Raw genomic sequence first — 22,240 nt, forward strand, 5'->3', positions numbered from 1 at the left:
AAATACTATACATAATTTCTATTTATTTGACTTGGCAAAATAAAGAGGATTTTGGTTTTGATTAGGCTATACTGAAATGTTGTGTCTCCATCCAACAAATAACAATGAATGCAGTACTTTGTCTGTTGGGGATGACACTACCATCCGTTTGTGTTCATAGTTGTAGCAAGGCAAAATGTGGATGTGACTAAATCTTGGTTCCGACAAAGAGCCTTTTAACTTCAGGAATTGATCAGATGACATTTGAAACGAGAGTTACAATAACAACAGTCTTAAATGAAAGCCCCAATTGGTCACCTTGAATAGTGTCATTAAAATTGAAGAAATTATCTTGCCGCGATTACAAAGTGCACTTGCAACTCCCAGCCCAGCCCAGCCTTGTAATAGTCTCCATTAGGTGGCCATGAGAATAGTGGATGTAGTGCATATGAATTGGAGCCGCGCCCGCACGCACACACGCGCACACATGCACACACGCACACACACACACACACACAACCTTCGGCGCCGCTGTCCCTCTACAACAACTGTTAGAATCAATCTTGGACTCTCAGCTGGTCTAAAGCAATCAGTGTGATGGGATTCCACTTGCCGCTTGCTTTACATATTCAATCTGTCTCAATCTTCTGGAGATAAACACCACTTCCAGAGGTCCTTGGCAGCAGCGTACGCTGTGGCTTTACTGTAATGAGCTGTGCGGGCGCCGACGGAGCCACGCGTACAGGCTCCATCTCAGCGCCTACAGTGGGGGAGGGGGCGGGCGTGGGTCCAGCCCCATGTAGGTGCAGCTGGCCCTTCAAATGCACGAGTGGAGTTTGAGGAGCATCGTCACTGTGAGCGTTTATGTACTGCTTTTGTACTTACTTGATTTGGTCAAATCTAGGTTGATGAATGCTGGCAATATGTTAGTAATTTATCTACCTGAAAAATGAAAGATGGCGGGCAACGGGGTGTCTTGCTTTGGTTGCAGATGTTTACACTAGTGGGAATACGTGAAAAGCACCATTTCATGTGAGGTCCCTGTGCATCCTACTGTCAGGTCAGGAGTGTGTTATCCCTCTTCTTTCCCGAAAAGTGTCGGGATTCCGTATAAAAGTGTTTGGACTCCGTATTTACATTAGTGGCCATCTATGTTAGATTTGCTGAATTCAGAAATTCTGATGCTAACGCTTCAGTGATGAGTTGTAACAAACTGATGACATCGATGAGCTTTTTTTTTTTCCAGTGACTTACAATAAAAGAAATTGTAAAAGGAAGAAATCATTTGCACAGCTCGATATCATTAACAGAAAATGGACACATCATTTGTTCAGTAAAATTATAGTGTAGTTTTATGAATGGAGCTAATTGAATTATTCCGCATACACGGCCCCACGAAAAGATAGTAGTAATGGTTTTCTTCAATTTGCCTTGTGAAATCTTGTAGGAATATTTTCAAAGCATAATAGTCTTTTGACCTTCCAAGGAGCTATCAATATTCATGTAACACTTTCTGGACTCGGGGAAAAGATTTGAACTCATCGCATTCTCTATTAGGAATACTTGGAAAATCTAATAAAATCCACAGAGGAGTTGGATTGAAAGTTTTGATTTTACAAGTAGACACAATATAGTTACACAAAATATTAATGCCTGACATGAACATCATCTTGCTAAATGGAAATTTTTGCTCAAATGGATGTATTTATAGTAGATTGGGAATGTGTCAATAACTATTCATACAGTGTACTAATGGTTACTACATCTACCTCACAGTGGAAACATGCTGGTTCAAATCTTGGGTCATGATCTCGTAGGTCACGTGAGTCCTCACATCACAAAACCATGCATGTTAAGTTAATTAATGACTAAACGGTCCATAAGTGTGAACTTCAGTGTCAACATATATGTAGAGCTCGTGTACCTATGTCACCGAAATCACGTGACTGGCCAAGATTCCGGTCAAACAAAGTATTCTTCTAAGCTATTGTGCTAAGACCATTGAGACAAACCGAAAATATGTCTTATAGCACGACGCCCAGAGTTTTGTCCTATAGCGTTAAACATTTAGAAGGTGATAATAAACGAAAGCACGTGGAAAAATAAGAGACACCTGGCATAGAGGACCCATATTTAATACCCAAGTCGATGTTTTCGTTGATAAGAAAGTGGACTGTAAACCCGCTTCTGCTTATCTTGGACAACAGGATCTACATATGTATCTGGTGAGTAAGTCGTCGAGATTTACACAGAAGAGCTTGAAAGCGTATAAAAGTCTGGACATATACAAATACTTTGTCGCTGGATTTGTTCTCAATCAGAGATAAATCCCAGGCAGTGACGGGTTGATGGCTCATGAACACGGAAGCGCTCAACCACGCATTAACCTTTGCCGGAATCCATCAATCTTTTCAGCTAGTATTCAATATAAAAAACAATATTTAAATAAATGACCCATGCTTTTACAGAAACTCACATTAACTATGGATGAAAAAAAAGAGGACAGAGTCATCTCCACTAACGTACGCGGAAGCGATTGCGGTCACAACCTCACTATATCTCTGTGACAGTTTTTTTTTTTTTAAATATGCATTGTTCTCAAAGGAGCCAACTTGGCATTATAAATACATTTTGGTAATTTGAGATTGAGAAGAATAGTTCCTACCTAAATTGAAGCGATCGCGACACAGGCTTGTGTGTATTTTGGTTGGGCACCATCCATCATGTTTAATTGGCAATATTCATCGCTCTTTTCTGGTCTGGTCTTTTTCTTTGAATATCTGTCTCGACTGTTGGTACAAACAACAGCACAATAGGTCCCAGATATTGTAAATATTCTCCTCCAGTTCAATGTCTGCCACAATGTCGAGCAGCTCTGTTTGGCAGGCAATATGGCGCAGTGAAAATTGTGACGTCACGTGCACAGGCTCTATCTTCTCCGCAATTGAACTAGTACACGGTGTACTCGCCTTTCATCCAAAGTGACCTGTTTAAGGCTCCATTTCACTCATAACACTTATGAGGACCAACACCATTGAAAAAGAAGAGAAGAAGCCTCTATTCTGAATCAAATAGGTGCCATTTCAATTCCTGTGTCATTCCCGCAAATTCTGATTTGAAAATCAAGTAACCCTAACCCAATTCCAACTGTATGAATGAAACAGTTTACACTTTTTTTCTCCAAATTAACTGCAGGGACAGTCTTCAGTAAATAAAATATAACACTATGGAGCATCCTTTCGATCACCTTGATCACAGAACAATACAGTAGTATATAGTATAACATTTTCTGACCACCAACCACTGCTGCAATGTGCTTAAGGAAAATAAACATGAACACAAACCACATGGAGGTTGTCGAACCAAAGCACTTACAAAAAAAAAAAAGTCTTGACACCTTGCAGTTTGTTCACGTTACGAAATGTCGTATAACTCAGGAGATATTACTCGGGAAAATTCCCTGGAAACGTGGCAGAACCCTCACAAACAATCGGAAAGGACAAGCATCTAAATTGCTCTAAATGAATATTACTGACTGGTACGCGTCGTGACTGTCTCCTTCAATTTCAGTCCAAGTGAATAAGACAATTATTTATGAAGTTACTGCTCACGCATCGCAAGCAAACATTTCTTAGATCGCAGTTGCAAAGTTCCAGTCCCCTCAGTCATAACGCTAAAGTACTTTTAAATGCAGCTCGTTTTTATGGTGCTTCTTGGATTTTTTAGCTGCGCCTCTCTGATTTAAAACCAAAGCAAAAGGCAGATTAAACTAACAATTATGCACACTTTTGACAATAATCCTGGATGGTGGTAACCCCATTTGTGACCTAAATAGTAGTGATGGGGAATATAACGTGTGGATTCATCTCCATAATGCATCTTCATAAATTTCATCTTCAAATTGCAACAAGGATCAACAACCCCTTTTGTTGTTTTGTTGCATCATTCTCCGTCGTTGTCAAATCATCTCCCAGTTGACCGACACAAAGCTACACAGTCTGGAGAACTGCAACGAGTTACATCATGTCGCATCTTAATTGGAAGGAATAGCACGGGCCTACGGGTCACCCACAGAATTGGGGGACATCTTAAGTGCCCCCCCCCCCTCCATGATATCCTAAATAACCTCAAATTTACACCAACAGGCAATTTACAGTCTTCAATCAACCTACCACACGTTTTTGAAACAACACAAATCAACAATTAATACAATATGGATTTAGACACACGTATGTGCCAAACTACCTGGAATAAAATGTTTAAAATCATTGGAATCTCTCAATCATCTTTCGCCGCAGAATTGTGTTGTTGCCATTACTCTGCCTATACAAAGACCCCACAAAACCAGGCCTCCCTCTTAAACACAAAAGTCTCTCTAATGACCACAAAGAAAATTAAAAACTAAAACTTCATTTTCACCCACTGGTTCGTCTCAGAAATAGAAGAAATATTTGCTCCCCAAAGGTGCAATATGTCAGACTTAACAATACTCGGAGGGGCGGGGGGATCTATCTGAGTTCATTTCAACTCACAATAAAATTTAAAATCCACAAAACATAAAAGCACACTCCTAAGCATCTCTCTCCACAAATAAAAATATTATAACAATACCTCCGCCCTCCATATTTCCCCTCTTTCTCCCGATTATCATTGTCCTTATTATAACCTTAATGATCCTAGTAGCTATTGTTTTCTTCCTCCTCTCCGCCACGCTTTTTTCACTTTACGTTTACGCATTTTGCTTGTCCTTTGTTTTGGAAATTAAATCAGGAAATAAACTTGTCTTTTGTAGTTTTTTAGTTTTTTGTGGGAGAGAGTCAAGAAAGGTTACAAGTAACTTCGCGTCTCAGCCCGAATGAGACATTTGCGAAAGCTATGCCTAATTAAACCTCAAAAAATGAGACGGAATTGAGGAAAAAAGAAAGACTTATTCACAGTTATCTCATCTCTTTAATTGTCTGCTGTTTATTTTTATTTTTTTTCTGTTCCTCTCGCTTATCTCAATTCATTGTGTTTTGGCTACTGCATTGTGGTATTTGTTCCTATCTGTCATCTGCCGTGCAATGCTTTTTTTGTTTTGTTTGTCACTTGTGCTGTACAACAAAAGATAGTTTATGTCAGTTTTTGTTTTTTCCCATGTTTTATTTCTTTGTATTCGAATCCTTATTAATCATGTAAAGCACATTGAGTTACCCTGTGTATGAAATGCGCTATATCAATAAAGTTGCTTTTCCTTGCTTTGCTTTGTTTATTAACAAAGTGTCTTTGACTGCATGTCTGGTATCTACTCAGTAAGCCCAAGTACCACGTTGCAGCGGTGACGTCCCATTCAAGATGGAGCAATGGCTATCGTCCAGATCACACAAACGGGAGATACCCTCGGCACCTCAGCTCATTTTAATTGCTCCTGCTACAAAACACGCGCAACTTAGCAGAGGCGTGGAAGCTGCCAGGATCATTAGCGACCAAATCGCTTATTCCCTGTCATTCTGCCATTGCCACTTCATTTGATCTTTTATTTTACCTTCGATACACAGAGACACAATCACGCACTTGGGCTGGAGTAAAACAACAAGCAGCCGGGGGGGAATCCCAGGGAAATCCCTGAAAAAATGATGAACGGACATAGCCTGAAGCAACCTGAGGGCCTGGGAAAATGTATACATTACTTCAGTGTGGGGTCTACATTCACATACTGGAGTCACACTCTTAAACAACGATCAAACAGTCAGGCTTGAGCAAGACCTCATTGTCCCCTCAGAATTCTCGTTATCCTACAGGATACACATATTCTAGTACTAAAGATTTGATTTTCCTCACTGATCTGCTTTGAAAACGGTCAGGGCCTTCGATTGTAATCGTTAAACCTGTTCAGTATTTACGTCTGAGTTTGGTCATCCACGGACTCCATGATTGTAATGTGAAACGGAACGATGGCCACATAGGAGGTGACCTGAAGCTTGTGGGGGAGCAGCTGGTTGAGTTCAGTATTTGGATTACATATCCCCATGACATAACTGACGAGGAGATGTTTGAACCTTCAATCCACTTACCAGATAAGTGAAGTTTGTCAAACTTTTATTCTTGCACTGTCTGGATGCCCCATCAGCTTCCTTTTTACAGGTCAGTTTTATACTTTTGGAGGGGGGGGGACTCGTGATTTTCTGTGGCGATATTGTTATTTTGGGGTTGTATGATGTCAATCTCGAGAACACCACACACAATGCGCCATATATTCTCACTCGTGTGCAAGTCTTTCTTTATGCTATGCCGTGCTAGGCTGTAAAAGATGGAGCGTGGACATTTCCGGAGACTTATGAATGTCATGGAAAATAATTTGGATAATAAGGCACACTTTAAACACGAAATTGCCTTGTTTGCGGATGTGTTGTCACCAATGAGAGTTGTACGCCACTGTGTTTAACATGCTACACTTTGAAGCATGGAGAGCATGTGGGGTTTTTTTTCTCTATGAAATAAATCTAATAAAAGTAATGAATGCATGTTTTGAGGTGCATCAATTCAATAAAGGGAATGTTAACTGTTAAATAGATTGGAGGTTCCTTGGAAGATTTTTTGCACCACAGACCCGGTGAATCAATTTCAGGTATTTGACTGACATCGGAGCAGATAAAAACAAATCACTCAAGATCTCACTCACCTTTGTGTCATTATGATGACTCGTAATCGTGATTGCAGAAACGGGGGGGGCATTTTTTCCCAATTAATATGATATTATAAGTCAATGTTTGGCCATCGGCGTAATGTTGTAGGGATTCATTATGGGCCAAATGTTGGTGAGCATTGGAATGCATTATGGGCCAAGTGTGTCCTGCACCATCAAAAACAAGTCAGCTATCACCAGGCTATTGGAGGGCAGTAAATTGGATCAAAATGTGCAAAATGATTTTTGTTGTACAGTGGCTGAAATAAGTAATTTTTTTGTCACCATTTTTCTCACTAAATCTATTTCCAAAGATGCTAATGACATGAACATTTTACCAGATTTGGGAACAACCCAAGAAATCCATACATACAAGAAAGTAGAGCAGATAAATTCAGAATTAAGGTTGTAAAGAAAAGGGATTGAACACATGAAGAAAGGGAGGTGCAAAGAGGCATGGAAAGCAAAGAAAAACACCTAACTATATCAATAAACCTAGCGGCTTGTCAGTGCAAATGAATACCTGATGGTTCAGTCCTAATGGATGGCGTATAAAGGGGCTTTATTGTTAAGATGTAGCACATCTCAGGATGGGGAAAAGTAGAGAGCTGTCTCAAAACGTAACGATAACGTTGGTTAGAGGCGCATATCGAAGCTTCTGAATGTTCCAGGGAGCACAGTTGGAGCCCTAATACGCAAGTGGAAAGCCAATTATACCACCATACATTTGCCTTGATCAGGTGCTCTTTGCGAGATTTCTGACAGAGGACTGCAAATAATAATCAGAAGAGTTGTCTAAGAGCCAAGGACCACCTGTGGAGAGCTTCAAAAAGACCCTGAATTAGTAGCTACTGTTGTCACAGGGAAAGCAATGAGTAATGCACTCCACCGCACGCTCACCACACAAGACCCTGTTGGTGGGGAAGAAAAAGCATGTCAAAGCTTGTTTAAAGTTTGCTGAACAACATTTGGACAAGCAAGGTCAATGCTGGGCAAATTAAAGTCTTGAAAGCAAAATAAAAGCTTGGATGTCACAATCCACATGTTTGGAGGAGAAACGGTTCTATAAACACCACACCTACAGTGATGTTTTCAGGTGGGAAGATGATGGTGTGGGGCTGCTTTTCCACAAATTGTACTGGCAAACGTCACTTTCTGAAAGGAAAGGTGAATGGGCAAATGTTGACGCTCTAGTTTCCCCATACAGGAGGCCCATTGAACCTGTTAGTGCAAACAAAACCTTTTGTACAAAGTTTTAAATTATCTACCAGTTGGCCTGTTCTTTTTTCCTGTGCTCATTCCCCACTATTACACACAATTTAATTTCTGATCTTATTTGTGCTACTTTTTTTTGGATGTATGGATTACAGTACTTGTGTTGTTCCCAACATCTGGTCAATACCACCATCCATTCATTCATTTCCCGAACCACTCATCCTCACAAGGGTTGTGGGAGTGCTGGATGGAGCTGATCTCAGCTTTTTTTTTTTTTTTTCACCCAATATGCCGACTGATTTTCAATAAAGCTTGCCAGAGCTTTAAAAACATTTTTCTCAAGGATTGCTATGATTAAAAAATGTACAAACTCGAGTTTTGAAATTACGCCTTCTACTACTTTACTGCCAGTCAGTTGAACGATCCTGTAGAATTAAAGGACACTGGACGAGGATATATGAAAGTATAAGTTGGGGAATTTGGATGAGCAGCCGTGGAATGGAAGGATTAAAAGGGGCCGCCATCACCGAATACGTTCATGCGGATCCATCTCAAACGCTTCCAATGAAGGTCGACTTCATCTTTTTATTCGGCAGTGCCAAGTTAGTCCTTGATGTGACGTGACGAGAGATGGCAGGGCGGGGGGGTCTTGAAGGGGACGGATTGTGGTTGGGGGGGCGAAAAAAAAAAAAACAGCCAGTGGTGGTGAACATGAAGGTTGATGCATTCCTAAGCAGATCGCACACATATTACTGTCAAATAGCTGCATTTCGTGAAGTTGCTGCATATATGAAAAGATTTCCTTCATTTTTCAAACACAAACGTTTGATGAGGTTTCACAAAGACCTTGATGAAACGATTTGGTGAATAAAGGCGGCAGAAGACAGTTTCACTGCTTAAAAGATCAAAGTTGAGGCAAAGGGATGAATTTGGAGATCCAAGAATAGTTTGCCAGGGTGGCAAAACATCCGACCAAATAGTTAATAAATTGATGAGTTTGAAGAGAAAATATTTTTGGATAATTAATGTGACTAAAATAACATTGTACTGACAGCATCTATGGGTTAACACATTTACCTCAAGGTTTTGAGTTTCTGTATTTCTGGAATAGCAGCTCCGGCCTCACTTGTGTGGAGTTTCCCTGTTTTGTTTAAGTGGGTTTCTCTGGTTATTCATGCTTCCCACATTCAAGAACCATCCACGTTACGTTAACAAGAGGAATTGTTCATCGTTGTCTATCCAGTCCATCCCGGCCATTCAGGCGATACCCAATACTTTTGCCCAAAGTCAGCTGCAAAAGGTTCTATCATACTCGATACCCCAATGAAAACAAGTGGTGTACTCTTCAATATTATGGCTCGTATATTACTGTGCTATCAAAAAATATATATTTTAAATTCATGACTGCTTATTGTTACTTTAGGATTCACAGATGACCCAATAGCCTACCCTCAAACCCCAGCCGCCACAACCACACTCCCACCGCCCCCTGCTTTAAAATCACTGTACTGTAGTACTGTTGAGATGCAAGAAGGTGACAGCAGCACTGAGTCATAGGTGCAATCCTTGTGATTTGGGTGGCTGGGAAGATTCTATGCTAAGCTGTTGATTATCACACCCTTTAGAACTGTAGATTCCCTTCTTGCCAACAACAGGCTTCCCTCGCATGCAGCAAGCGTCTGGTCTACTGTTTTCTTCGCATGCATCGGTGTCCTTTTTTAAATGTCTATGTATTATTTGAGCTCCAAGTCTGGGTGTGAATTTTATTGTGCGCTCATGTGGACAAATGGTATGTGTGAACGTGTGTACGCTTTCGCTAATTACCTGTCTTCACAGCGCGGCTATTGGAGAAAGGTGCAACATCACGCTGTTTCGGGTCGGCCATGATATGTCACCTTGTCTCGACAGGCTTTTCACACTTTTTCAATTTGGGAGACTTGTGCTTATTGAGATCCATTTTGAGCAGGTTGCGACTGTTTCGCAGAACAAGTGACAATCTAACAAGTACTACCAAATGGGTGACAAATATTTCTTGGATCCTCCCCCTAAAATATGCTAGTTACCACCGTTAGCAACTGTGCAATAAATGAGTGCTTAGTTGGTCACCAATGTTGGGCCTGAGAGGAGGCCTGGCGCTATGTGTAAAACCCTACTGTATTTCCTGGAAGGTACCATATACAGCAGCTGAAATGGGTACTTTCAATATGACTTTGAAGTACACTCGCTTGACTTCAAAGAAGGCACCATGGTTCAGTTTCCACTTAGTGATGGCATGAATGGCTGACTGTATATGGGCTCCGTTTCTGACTGCCGATCAATGAGTACCATAATTTCCGTCCTACAAGCCATGACTTTTTTCACACGCTTTCAACCCTGCGGTTTATGCGGTGATGCGGCTAATGTGTGCATTTTTTCTAAGGGCCGCAAGGGGACACTCGAGTGGAAAATGAAGAATGAGACCGGTGGAATATATGCGCCGAGGAAGTGACTTTTACCGGCCCTGTTAGCCCTGCGCTAGCGTTAGCACTGTGCTAGCGTGTTGCTGTTGTGTTACTGGCGTGTCTCAATGATATATACCGGTGTAGCGCCGGAGAAAAGGAGTCGGAGGCGGAGTGTCGGACACAGGAAAAGAACTTGCTTTATTGTTCGACATCACCAAACTACTCGCATAACGGCGGGAACTCTGTTAATCTTTTACTCCGGAAGCGCAACAACAAAAACAGTCCGTGCGGAACACCGCACCCCAACTCAAGGTCCCGCGGGTGAATTATGTAAACACCACACAAGCCCCCCCCAGAATTCACCCATAGTCAAAATCCTTGTGCCGTGGAGGGATGATGACCCGACCCCGGCGGGTGTGCACTGTAGGGGCCGAGGGGGGCGGGGCCGCACTGTCCATTGAGTCATGGGACAAGGGCTCAGGCGGGGTCAAGGGTACCTCGGCAGGCGCAGGGGCACAGGGCAAAGGGGGACGACCCCGGCGCGGGGGGAGGGCCAATCCCAAAGGCTGACCCTGTCCAAGGAAACAATCTCGGGTCTGCCGCCAATGTCCACGAGCAGGCTCTTGTCCCCGTGCTCCAGGACCCTGAACGGCCCGTCGTATGGGGGGCGGAGAGGTCCACGGTGGGCGTCATAACGAACAAACACAAAATCCGCAGAGCGCAGGTGACGGGGCAGCCGGGCAGCTGGGGTGCCATGTTGCGACGTGGGAACCGGCGCGAACCCTTTTGCGGCCTCCAGCAGGGAGGACCGTTGCCTGGCTGCGGACCAGGGCTCTGTGGCGTCCGGGATGAATTCGCCGGGGACCCGCAGTGGCTGGCCGTAGACGAGTTCGGCGGATGAGGACAACAGGTCCTCCTTGGGGGTGCACCTGAGGCCGAGCATGACCCACGGGAGCTTATCCAACCAGTTGCCGTCCGTCAAGCCGGCACGCAGGGCTGCTTTCATGGAGCGGTGGAACCGCTCGCAAAGACCGTTCGCCTGGGGGTGATAGGCGGTAGTGCGGTGCAGCTTGACCCCCAAACTCTCGGCGACTGCGTTCCAGAGTTCAGAGGTAAACTGAGGGCCACGATCTGAGGAAAGGTCGCACGGTGTCCCGAAGCGTGCAACCCACGTGCCGATGAACGCCCGGGCCACGTCTGACGACGTTGTCGAGGAGAGGGGAACGGCTTCGGGCCAGCGGGTCGTCCTGTCCACCATGGTGAGCAAGTAGGTGAATCCGTGCGAGGGAGGAAGTGGACCTACCAAGTCGACGTTGACGTGGTCAAACCTCCTCTCGGGGACAGCGAAGGGCTCCAAGGGGGCTTTTGTGTGGCGATGCACCTTAGCCCGCTGACAGGCCACGCATGAGTCGACCCAGGCCTGCACATCTTTCTTGAGACCGCGCCACACGAACTTCTGGGCCACCAGCCTCACGGACGGTTTCCTTCCGGGGTGGGAGAGGTTGTGGACCGCCTCGAAAACAGCTCTTCGCCAGTTTGCAGGGACCAGCGGCCGAGGCTGGTCAGCTGAGAGGTCGCACAGCAACCTGACGCCCGAGTCACCAACCGCGACTTCCTCCAGGCGCAAACCCATGTCAGAAGTCTTGAGGGCCTGCACCCCGTGGTCCGAGGCCTGGTCTGCGCTCATGCGGGAGTAGTCGAGACCCAGATGCACAGTGCAGACGATCGCCCTGGAGAGGCAGTCCGCGACCACATTGGATTTGCCGGCAATGTGTTGGATGTCCGTAGTGTACTCAGAGATGAACGACAGTTGGCGTTGCTGGCGGGCGGACCACGGCTCGGCCACCTTGGACATGGCGAAAGTGAGGGGTTTATGGTCCACATATGCCGTGAACTCACGGCCTTCCAATAGGGAGCGGAAGTGGCGGATCGCCAGCCAGAGGCCGAGGAGCTCTCTATCGAACGTGCTGTATTTGCGCTCCCTGGGGACCAGCTGACGGCTGAAAAAGGCAAGCGGTTGCCAGGCGCCGCCGACCCACTGTTCGAATACGGCTCCAACAGCGTAGTCCAATGCATCGGTAGTGAGAGCGACAGGGGCCCCGTGAGTCGGGTGGGCCAGCATAGCGGCACGACTCAGTGCGGCCTTCGTAGCCTCGAAGGCTTCCATCCTCTCGGCCGTCCATTCAACGTCCCGGTTGGGGGCCTTGTCTTTAAGAGCCTCATAGAGCGGGCGCATGATGTGGGCCGCCCGGCGGATGAACCGGTGGTAGAAAGTCACCATCCCCAGGAACTCCCGGAGGCCCCGAGCCGAGCGAGGTCGGGGAAAAGCGGAAACGGCCTCCACCTTTGCCGGAAGGGGGGCGGCGCCGTTCTTGTCTATGAGGTGCCCGAGGAACTGGATAGAGGGCACCCCGAAAACACACTTCGCCGGGTTGATGATCAGGCCATGCTGCTCAAGTCTTGCGAAGAGGTCGCGGAGGTGCATCAGATGTTCATCCTCCGAGGAGCTGGCGACGAGGATGTCATCCAAATAGACGAACACAAAAGGCAAGTCCCTGAGCACAGAATCCATTAAACGCTGGAAAGATTGTGCCGCGTTTTTAAGACCAAACGGCATCCTCAGAAACTCGAACAGTCCAAATGGAGTGATTACAGCCGTCTTGGGAACGTCTGAGGGGTGCACGCGAACCTGGTGATACCCGCGCACCAGGTCGACCTTGGAGAACAAGATTTTGCCTGCCAGGTGGGCTGAGAAGTCCTGAATGTGTGGAACAGGGTAGCGGTCGGGCGTAGTGGCGTCGTTAAGGCGGCGGTAGTCACCACACGGTCGCCACCCACCGCTCGGTTTAGGGACGATGTGTAGTGGCGAGGCCCACGGGCTATCCGAGCGGCGGACGATGCCCAGATGCTCCATGTTGGCAAACTCGGACTTAGCGACTGCTAGCTTCTCGGGATCAAGCCGTCGGGCCCTCGCGTGGATCGGGGGGCCCTTGGTCTCAATGTGGTGCTCGACCCCATGTTTAGTCGTGGCAGAGGAGAAAGTGGGCCGTGTCAAGCCAGGGAACTCACCAAGGAGGAGTTGGTACTTGGTGCCGTCCGATAGCGAACTGGAGAGACCACCATAAGTCGCCTCATTGCGGACGCAGGCGACCGTGGAAAAAGTCAGTGCATCCACCAGACGGCCCCTCTTAAAGTCCACCAGCAGCCCGTGGGCACAAAAAAAAAATCAGCGCCGAGGAGAGGGAATGAGACATCCGCAGTGACAAAGTCCCATGTGAAGCGCTGACTCCCGAAACACAAGTCCACAGTCCTCATGCCATAAGAGCGGATAGGGGAGCCATTAGCGGACAGTAGGGGTGGCCCATGAGTCCCGCCAGCGGCGTCCTCCGCAGTGGCCGTCAGGACGCTCCTCTGGGCGCCGGTGTCGCAAAGGAATTTGCGCCCGGAAAGGTTGTCCTTGACGAACAGCAGCCGGCTCTTCGCGCCCACGCTCACGGCCGCTGCGAAGCGTGGGCTTTGGCGTTTCCCGACGCGTCGTAGTTGCAAGGGGCGCGGCACCTCTTCGCTTTCGCACTGAAACGGGCATGGAAATAGCACAAGCCTGTGCCAGCACGGCCGTCGGTGCCGAAGGGGCCCCTGCTGGATGCCACCCCTGCGCCCGAAGGTGAGTAACTGCGCGTCGCGGCCAGCGTCTCAGGGGAGAAGCGCTGGGTTGCCAGGAAGAAACGGTCGGCCTCCTCGGCCAGGGCCCGGGGCTCAGTGACAGTACTGTTCGCGAGCGCCGTCTGAACATGCGGTGGCATATGCCTGAGAAACAGTTCCATGAAAATGAAATGGGCTCTTCCGTGCCCAGCAGGTTTAGCATCATTTCCATGAGTTCGGAAGGTTTGCTGTCCCCCAGTCCATTAATAGCCAACAGACGTCGGGCACGTTCCGGCCGTGAAAGCTCAAAAACCTTGAGAAGGTGAGCCTTGATCCCAGCATACTTATCTCGGGCCGGGGGAGAGGTGATGAAGTTCACTGCTCTGGCCGCCGTTGAGCTCCCGAGTGCTGAGACAACGTGGTAGTAATGCGTGGAATCATCTGAGATCCCGCGGAGGGCGAACTGAGCCTCCGTCTGTGCGAACCACGCTGCCGCGGACGTCTCCCAAAAGTCCGGCAATTTGAGGATGGCGGTTGCCATGTTCGTTTCAGTCTCGAAAACGCCGGGACTGACGTCGGGGTCACCAGTGTAGCGCCGGAGAAAAGGAGTCGGAGGCGGAGTGTCGGACACAGGAAAAGAACTTGCTTTATTGTTCGACATCACCAAACTACTCGCATAACGGCGGGAACTCTGTTAACCTTTTACTCCGGAAGCGCAACAACAAAAACAGTCCGTGCGGAACACCGCACCCCAACTCGAGGTCCCGCGGGTGAATTATGTAAACACCACACCGGTAAGTTTTATTTTAACCAGCCCTGTTAGCGTTAGCCTTAGCTTTAGCGTGACGCTAGCGGTAGCACTCGTGTTAGCGCAGCACTAGCATCAGCGCTAGTATTAAACACTTTCTGTGTACAGTCTTTGTAAATATGTCATGTTTCAATGTGGGCACGTGCAGCATTTACACAGCTGCGGCGTATGTATGTACCAAATGGTATTTCCTTTACAAATGTACTTGGTGAGGCTTGTAACCAGGTGCGCTTTGTAGGCCGAGAATGAGTCATTTCCCTCTTTTATTAACTCACATCGTACTCGTGCTCTGAAAAAAAAGACATTCTTTTTAAAAAATATAAAAGTCACTCAACAGTACCAAATGCATTCCCATAGCTTTGTTAATGTCGTGAACTATTAAAAAAATAAATAAACAAACCATCAACTGAAAAATCTTTGAAAATTTGATGTGGATTTTTTTTACGCTAGAAACCGGTGGTTTTTAAGCAATAGCCATGATGCATTCACCCCATTATTCTCTGAGCCAACAACTTAAAATTACAGTATTTTCATAAATAAAGTCATGGATGTGCAGTAGCTTGCTTCAACAAATCTGTAGTGTAATCCTTATGAACACTTTCTTTCCCAGGTTGTTTTAGCCTTTTAAGTCCCTAAGATTTAAATCTGTCCAGCTCAACAACACTTGAATTTACTTCTCTTTTATATTATGTTGGTTGAGTTTGAAAAAAAAGTTAGATGCTTACTGCTTTTCAGTAGAAAGTACAGATATTTGTTTTCAAAAGAAAAATAAAATATCAAAGTACGGTATAGCTAAGGCTACACAAGTGCTACAGTAATGTATTTGTACTGTTTTTATTTCCCAACACGAAAATGTTTCTGTACTTCTTGATCCTTGCAGGCAGGATTTTGACAAATGCATGTCACATGTTATTAGAACTGTTTGTGGAATAAGAAAGCAAATAACAAAATAAATGACTTTTTAGCTTCAGTCCAGAGAGAAAAATGTTTGGTTAAGTTCAAAGTAAATTTTCCACAATATGTCCTCTTTAAGTCAAGACTCACAACTTGGGCCAAGTCCTGCAACTTCACTGCCATCCCATTTTTTCGCTGCACTGAACACCATCACCTCTATTAAAAGGTCATCAGTTCTGCCAGTAAAAGATCCCTTCCCATGATTTACAGTCCAATTACAATCCCATTCCAGTTCCTGGACCTCCTCTTAATCACTACATGAGTCCAGATGAGTCCAGGCCACAGTTAATGTTAATTTCTCCGGTGGAAACTAATGCGACAAGGTGCGCTTACCACTGAACGCTGAAGTTCATTTTATGAAGGGAACAATTGTAAAACAAAACTTGGACCAATCACCTGAACTCCTTTTGCAACCTCGTACTGCAGCGTTTGACGGTATCACACGGTCGCTATCAACCGACGAGCCCGAGGATCAAACAGCTGTGTGCGAGAAGCCGCCAACACGCGACGTTAACATGCGCTGCGATCACACGCGACAAGTAGCAAGCAGTCAAGGCAGACGGTCCTCCACGGCAACTTTGTGAGACCTACCTATGGTATCACTTTTCAGAATCATAACGAGCAGTGGCGACTGCATTAATAGCCTAACAGATAGCAGCATTGTCTTCATTTTTTTTTTTAAATGTCATAAATTTAATACAGCAAAGCAATGAACTCGAAACTCAAGACACCTACCCATATTGTGGTATCTTGATTTCGATCACTGATGACTGTAATGACAATCCTCCTCCCATCTCCAGCCGATCTCAGCTGACTTTGGGCCAAAATTGAGTACATTCTCTGTACCAGATTTCGCTCACCTTTTTAACCCTGAGGTTAATCACTTTGAAAGGCAATCCAGAGCTGTGAGACAGGAAGCTATGAGGGCCCTAGTCCATCAATTTCACTGGCCTCAAATGCATCGGGAATTTACACCTGCGTTGTAAATTAGTTGGGATATTTGGCTAATATGTGTCTTGCGTTAACACAGCCACTTGAGGAGGTCAATTTCCTATGTTGCTATTTGAATAAAGGCGGAGGGTCTTTTATGAACTTCAAAACCTCAAACCTCCCAAAAAAAAAAAAAAAAGTTGATCGCTGCTTGAACGGTAGCTCTTTGGGCAAAAACGTTCAGGGACCCTTGCTCTACGGCAGGGGTGTCGAACTCATTTTTCTCTCAGGCCACATTGTGGTTCTGGTTTCCCTATTAGGGCAGTTATGACTGTGAAACAATCCAAATAATTCGTCGTCTCATCATATTTACATCATCAATTTATGATCTACTTTTGGAATCAGATATCAAGGCTAATGTGTTTTTCCAATATTCATGTTTGGTAACACAAAAAATTATCATTTATGATGCGTGACAATTTTACATTTTTGTAAAAAGTTTTTACAAGAATAAATGAAATTAATACTCTACATTTGGCTTCGCGGGCTACATAAAATCATGTCGCGGGCCAGATCTGGGTCATGGGTAAACTGGAGCCCATCCCATTGGACTTTGAACAAAAGGTGGACCACAGCAAGGACTGGTCACAGGCCACAGATCCGCATCGTAGGCGAGGTGGAAGTGAAACCACACCGCCCGCACTTAAGTCTGATGAATGGTCACTTTGTAAAATACATTACTTGGAAATACAAAAAAGAAAAGCAATTATTGTTTCATCTTTAAGGGTAGCTAAGGCCTTGATTTTGACATTTTTTAAAGACTACTTAAGGAGCCACAGACACACAGTTACTTATGCAACTCAGTTTGAGCAAAGATTAAGTCACAGTGTGAACCGACTCTCCCGCTGTGGAAATTTTGAACACTTCACAGAGAAATTTATTGTTGAGGTTTTTTTTCCTCTACCCTTTTAATCTTTTTTTTTTTTTTTTTTAATTTACTCCACATTGCTCGCCGGCCCCTTCCTGTTGCTTCAAGTCAAGTTCAAAATCACCTGTTGTTAAAAGGAGTAAAATGACACGTGGACCACAAGAATGGATCAAGTGGGTTCGAAACCAGCGGTGTCAGGCTCATTTTTGTTGCAGCTGGATCCAAGTTCAGTTTCTCTCAGAGAGCTATGTTGACCATAACAATACGGGATGGAATCAGAGCTGGGTTACTCCAGTACATTTACTCAAGTAACAATGGATAAATTGTACTTGTGAGAGTAGTATGAGTGAAGTTTCCTTCTTAGTTTAACTTGAGAAGAACCAATGCTCTTGCTGCGTTACAATCATCTACATGCTGGTCGCTACTTTCATTTATCAATAATTGCATCCACGATCTATATTTCTTTCCTTTTCGTCTTCCGCATCGGGTGCGCTGTTACTCCAATCCACCGTGAGAAGTTACGATTACCACTGATGTTTGACTCAAGTTCACCATTCAACAACACAAGATAACATACAGTAAATGAATAAACTAAATCACAAAAAGGCATTATGGGTAAGATTTTATGTATGTTTTGTTAAAATGTTTTACCCTGTTACTTTCAACCCTGTTCCACTAATTACAGCACAGGTGTTAAACTCTAGGCCCAGGGGCCAGATCTGGCTCGCCACATGATTTTATGTGGCCCGGGAAGCCATATCTGGAGTGTCAATTACCTCGTAAAAAAAATGTGTACCAAAATTTCAAATTGTCATATATCATAAATGATAATGTTGAGATATTACAAGCATTTTTGTGTTACCAAACATGAATAGTTTAAAAACACATTGCCCTTGATTTCTGATTCCAAAACTGGTTAATAAATTGATGATGGAAATATGATGAGATGATGAAATATTTTAGTTTCACACTCATAATGGCCCTCTGAGGGAAACTGGAACAACAAAGTGGTCCGCGAGAAAAATGAGTTTCACACCCCTGAATTACAGTAACAATTAGTGCAAATTACTATTCAAATAAAATTATACTTTCATTGTCTGCAGCCATTCAGCCAAGTGTTTGTCAGGTCCCTGGGGTCATACCAAACAGCAAAATATGATATATATAATCAATAAAATATGTCATATAAAGTCAAGTGAAGAAATGGGTCGCGCTAAATGTGTCAAATTATTTGATGGTGCTTTTGTTGAAAACATAATCCATACACCGATTTTTTTTCTTGTCAGAATAAAAAGAACAAATCCATAGAACAAGAAACATTAAGTTTCCACTTTCTTTTCTTTAGTGGGCCACTTCAGATGATGTGGGTGGGCAGATTTGCCCCGCGCGCCTCGTTTTTGAAATCTGCATTCAAAACAGACAGTTGGCTCGTGTGTTCTGTTAATTAATCTGCTATCAATTTGAGAGAGCATGAGAAATAAAACTGTGCTTTTTCCTTCAATTGATTAGAATATTTTGCAGAATTTCTCAAATGTTCAGCAGCAACATTTGCTTAATTCGATAGCGGAGATGCCAGTGGAATTCCTCATGATGTAGAGGAGTTCTGATAAGGACCGGCAAATACAGCAAGGTACCCTCCGTCATAACATTTACACCTAAAGATAATTCACAGCCTAAGCTGCCGTTGCCTGTTTATCCATTCTGCTTTGTGTTTGTCCTTTCGTTTGACTTTGTTTACTTAGCAACTACCTGCAGGTCAGAGACTGAAGTGTTCCCTGCTGCTACAGCACCACAAAAACATTCACGGGCGCTCGCAGTAGCCCGAGGCGCACTTTTGATCAAACCGCAAGCGTGATGACAACACCTGCGGGTGCGGCTTACACCACAGCAGGGGGATAGAGTGCAATCAGATACGAAAATGCAGAGACGGCAGGGATCTGTGGGAAAAAAAATAAATAAATTCGTATCTCACAAAGATAATGTGTCCATCCTCCATCTTGGTCCCTAACCGACCATTTTCTATACCTCTTATCCTGCTCAGGGTGGCGGGGAGCTGAAAGCCTTTCCCAGCTGACTGTGCGAAAGGTAGATTGTGTCTTGGACTGCTGGTCACTCATTGCACGCTAACGGCACAATAAACTACAATGTGTTTCACAGGTGTCCAAGTCAAGGCCCAGGGGCCAGATCTGGTCCACCACCTCATTTTACGTGGTCCGCTCAAGCAAAACATTGGCGTCTACTTCATGCTTCTTGCTAAAATAACACATCTGTATACAATCTGTAGAGAAAATCTATACAGTACTACAGTATTACAAATTGTATGCTATAGCACTGTTGTGTAACCTCATAATAATATAATGTAATGATTTGCTGTAGAAGGGAATGCAAATCGCATTTGTACATATGCATTTTCAAAACTATTTTATAAAGGTATATTGAAGACTCAAACATTCTACAAAGATAGTAAAGGCTTCAGAACAAAAAATCAATACGCAAAAGAAAAGAGACAACAGTAATGACTCATAAAATCCATTTTTAATAAATAAAATATCCAAACAAATTGTCTCGGTTGCTTTGAGGCAATCGTATTAGTTGCAGAACATTAGCTGTTCCTTTACATGTCGAGAACATCTGTGCTTTCGGTACCTGAGACATCACTGGGCGGCTTCTTGTCATGGTAATGAGGATGCGTTGTTCACATAAGGAGGCTGCTTATGCAGCGACCTTGTTTAATCCAGGAGCCCCTGTCTCCTTGATGTTCCCCTGTGCAACGCTAAGAACGTGGTCATTACGTACAATTTTGTAAAAACAGCCGAGAGAGACCTCCGGGTCCCCAAGCAGAAAGAAAAAGAATGGCCAAGAACCATCCAATGTGGAAAATCTCTTGCCCCAAGCAGGGTGATGGTTCAACATCTTAAGTTGATCGTGTTTGAAGTCGCATACGTACAAAAGAAGTACAAGAACGCTGTGTACACATTCCATCTTGTCTTGACACAGTCTTCTTCCTCTTCAAAGTTTTTTAACAGTTTAGCAGTACACTTGTGCGAAAAACCCAGCATTTAAATGGGTGCGAAGACTCTGTATTGTATTACACATGAACTAAAAAAACTTTTTTTTTTTTTTTTAAGACAAACAACGACAAACCTGCAGCCTGGACAAAGGGCCCTCGAAAGATCTCTGTCCATTCCAGTTGTAAATGAAGGAGTTTGGCCACACCTAGGAACAAAAGCATAAACTGCAAAAGATGGAATTATTAGAGTCAAAAGGATTTGGTGTTACACGACAAATAAATGCTCAATTTCTCAGCCTCATTGAGATCAGTGGACGAGGCGTCTCGCCTGCTTGCTTTTCAAAGCTGAATCGGGGTTGTAACAATTTTTGGGTCAGCAGCCACTGATCATTTTGCCCTCACACTCTTGTCTCGCCCAGGAAGGAAAAAACTGTGGATAAATGAAGAATGGAAAAAAAGAAACTAAACCTCTGAGTTCTTGTATGAAGCAGTGAAGAGCGAATCATGATTGAAGAACCAAGCAGGGGTACGTTGGGCACGCCATTTACAGAATCCATATGTCATACATTTTTATAGAGTCGTGTAAAGAGTACAAACGCAAGAACTGATGCAAACATGGCTAAGGCACACTTGTGCTGTCTGCATTTAATGTATACACCTACTACAGTGTACTTTCGTGCAGGCGAAAGCACAAAGTAACATATTGTACAGAATAGACTTCCTCACATTCAGGAGAACTGCTTTCATTCAAACGAGTAGAGGATGACTATTAATATTAATGCAGCTGTACGGTACAGGTCGTACTTTTATTATTCAGGCGCTCCATTACAGCAAAGCTGGACTGCCGACTAATGCATGGTTTATAAAGTCCGGAAAAAAAAAAAAAAAACAGACACTACTCAGTAATATAACCTCCGCTTGAAAGGTGACAACGCTATTGGTTGCTTTCAAAACAATCATGGCGATTTTCATAAGCACAGAGCGAAATAATTTGAGAGGGGGGACAAAATTGGGCTCATTCCTAATTTTGCACCCTCGTATTCGGATACAATCATCAATATCGATCCCAAACAAGCAGCAATACACAATAAAAGTCCACCAGTAATGCTAGTTGCAAATCACCCCACTAAGGTAATTACCCAGTCGTTACTTAGATAAAAACATCGACTGATTGATTCAAAGTTATAACAGTGCTAAAAACGGACCAAAGCCTAAACAACTCTGAATGTATAAATTGTGGTGTCTGAGTTGCCAAGTGTGCTCCAGGTAGCTAATCCATTCTATGGGATTTGTTGTTAGGAAGAGAAATCATTTGTCATTATTACTTACAACAAGGGTACCGTTGTCCAGGGTTTATAAATCAGTTAGTAACGAGTTTAACGTTTCTTTCAAGAATGATTAAAATAAAACCAAGTCGTTACATAAGGAAAGTAAGACTGCTTTTGTGCTGTGCATACCCTGAGCCCACATTTACTGTGTGGTGTTGCCAATTTCTTAATTGCTATTGCTCTCTTTATCTCTTTCACTTTAAAATTGGGTTCCCATTCATCAGTTTCAGATTTCAGCCACTCATGACTGCAGAACATACGGAGCCCGTAAAGGGACATTGAGAAAAAAAAAAACCTAACTGGTTTATCATTGTAATGAGAAACCTTCGCATTGTAATGAG

The 22,240-nt window shown here is 44.2% G+C and overlaps 1 long non-coding RNA gene across 1 annotated transcript; it reads left to right on the forward strand.

Annotated features, from left to right (window-relative positions):
* Positions 1 to 1,998: 1,998 nt before the first annotated feature.
* Positions 1,999 to 19,405, forward strand: LOC133495959 (uncharacterized). The gene is made up of 3 exons (XR_009793693.1): positions 1,999 to 2,204; positions 19,071 to 19,191; positions 19,304 to 19,405. It is a non-coding gene; the product is annotated as an uncharacterized LOC133495959 (long non-coding RNA).
* The last annotated feature ends 2,835 nt before the right edge of the window (positions 19,406 to 22,240 follow it).

Source organism: Syngnathoides biaculeatus, chromosome 22 (genome assembly GCF_019802595.1).
Source record: "Syngnathoides biaculeatus isolate LvHL_M chromosome 22, ASM1980259v1, whole genome shotgun sequence".
In the NCBI taxonomy this organism is placed as follows: Eukaryota; Metazoa; Chordata; class Actinopteri; order Syngnathiformes; family Syngnathidae; genus Syngnathoides; species Syngnathoides biaculeatus.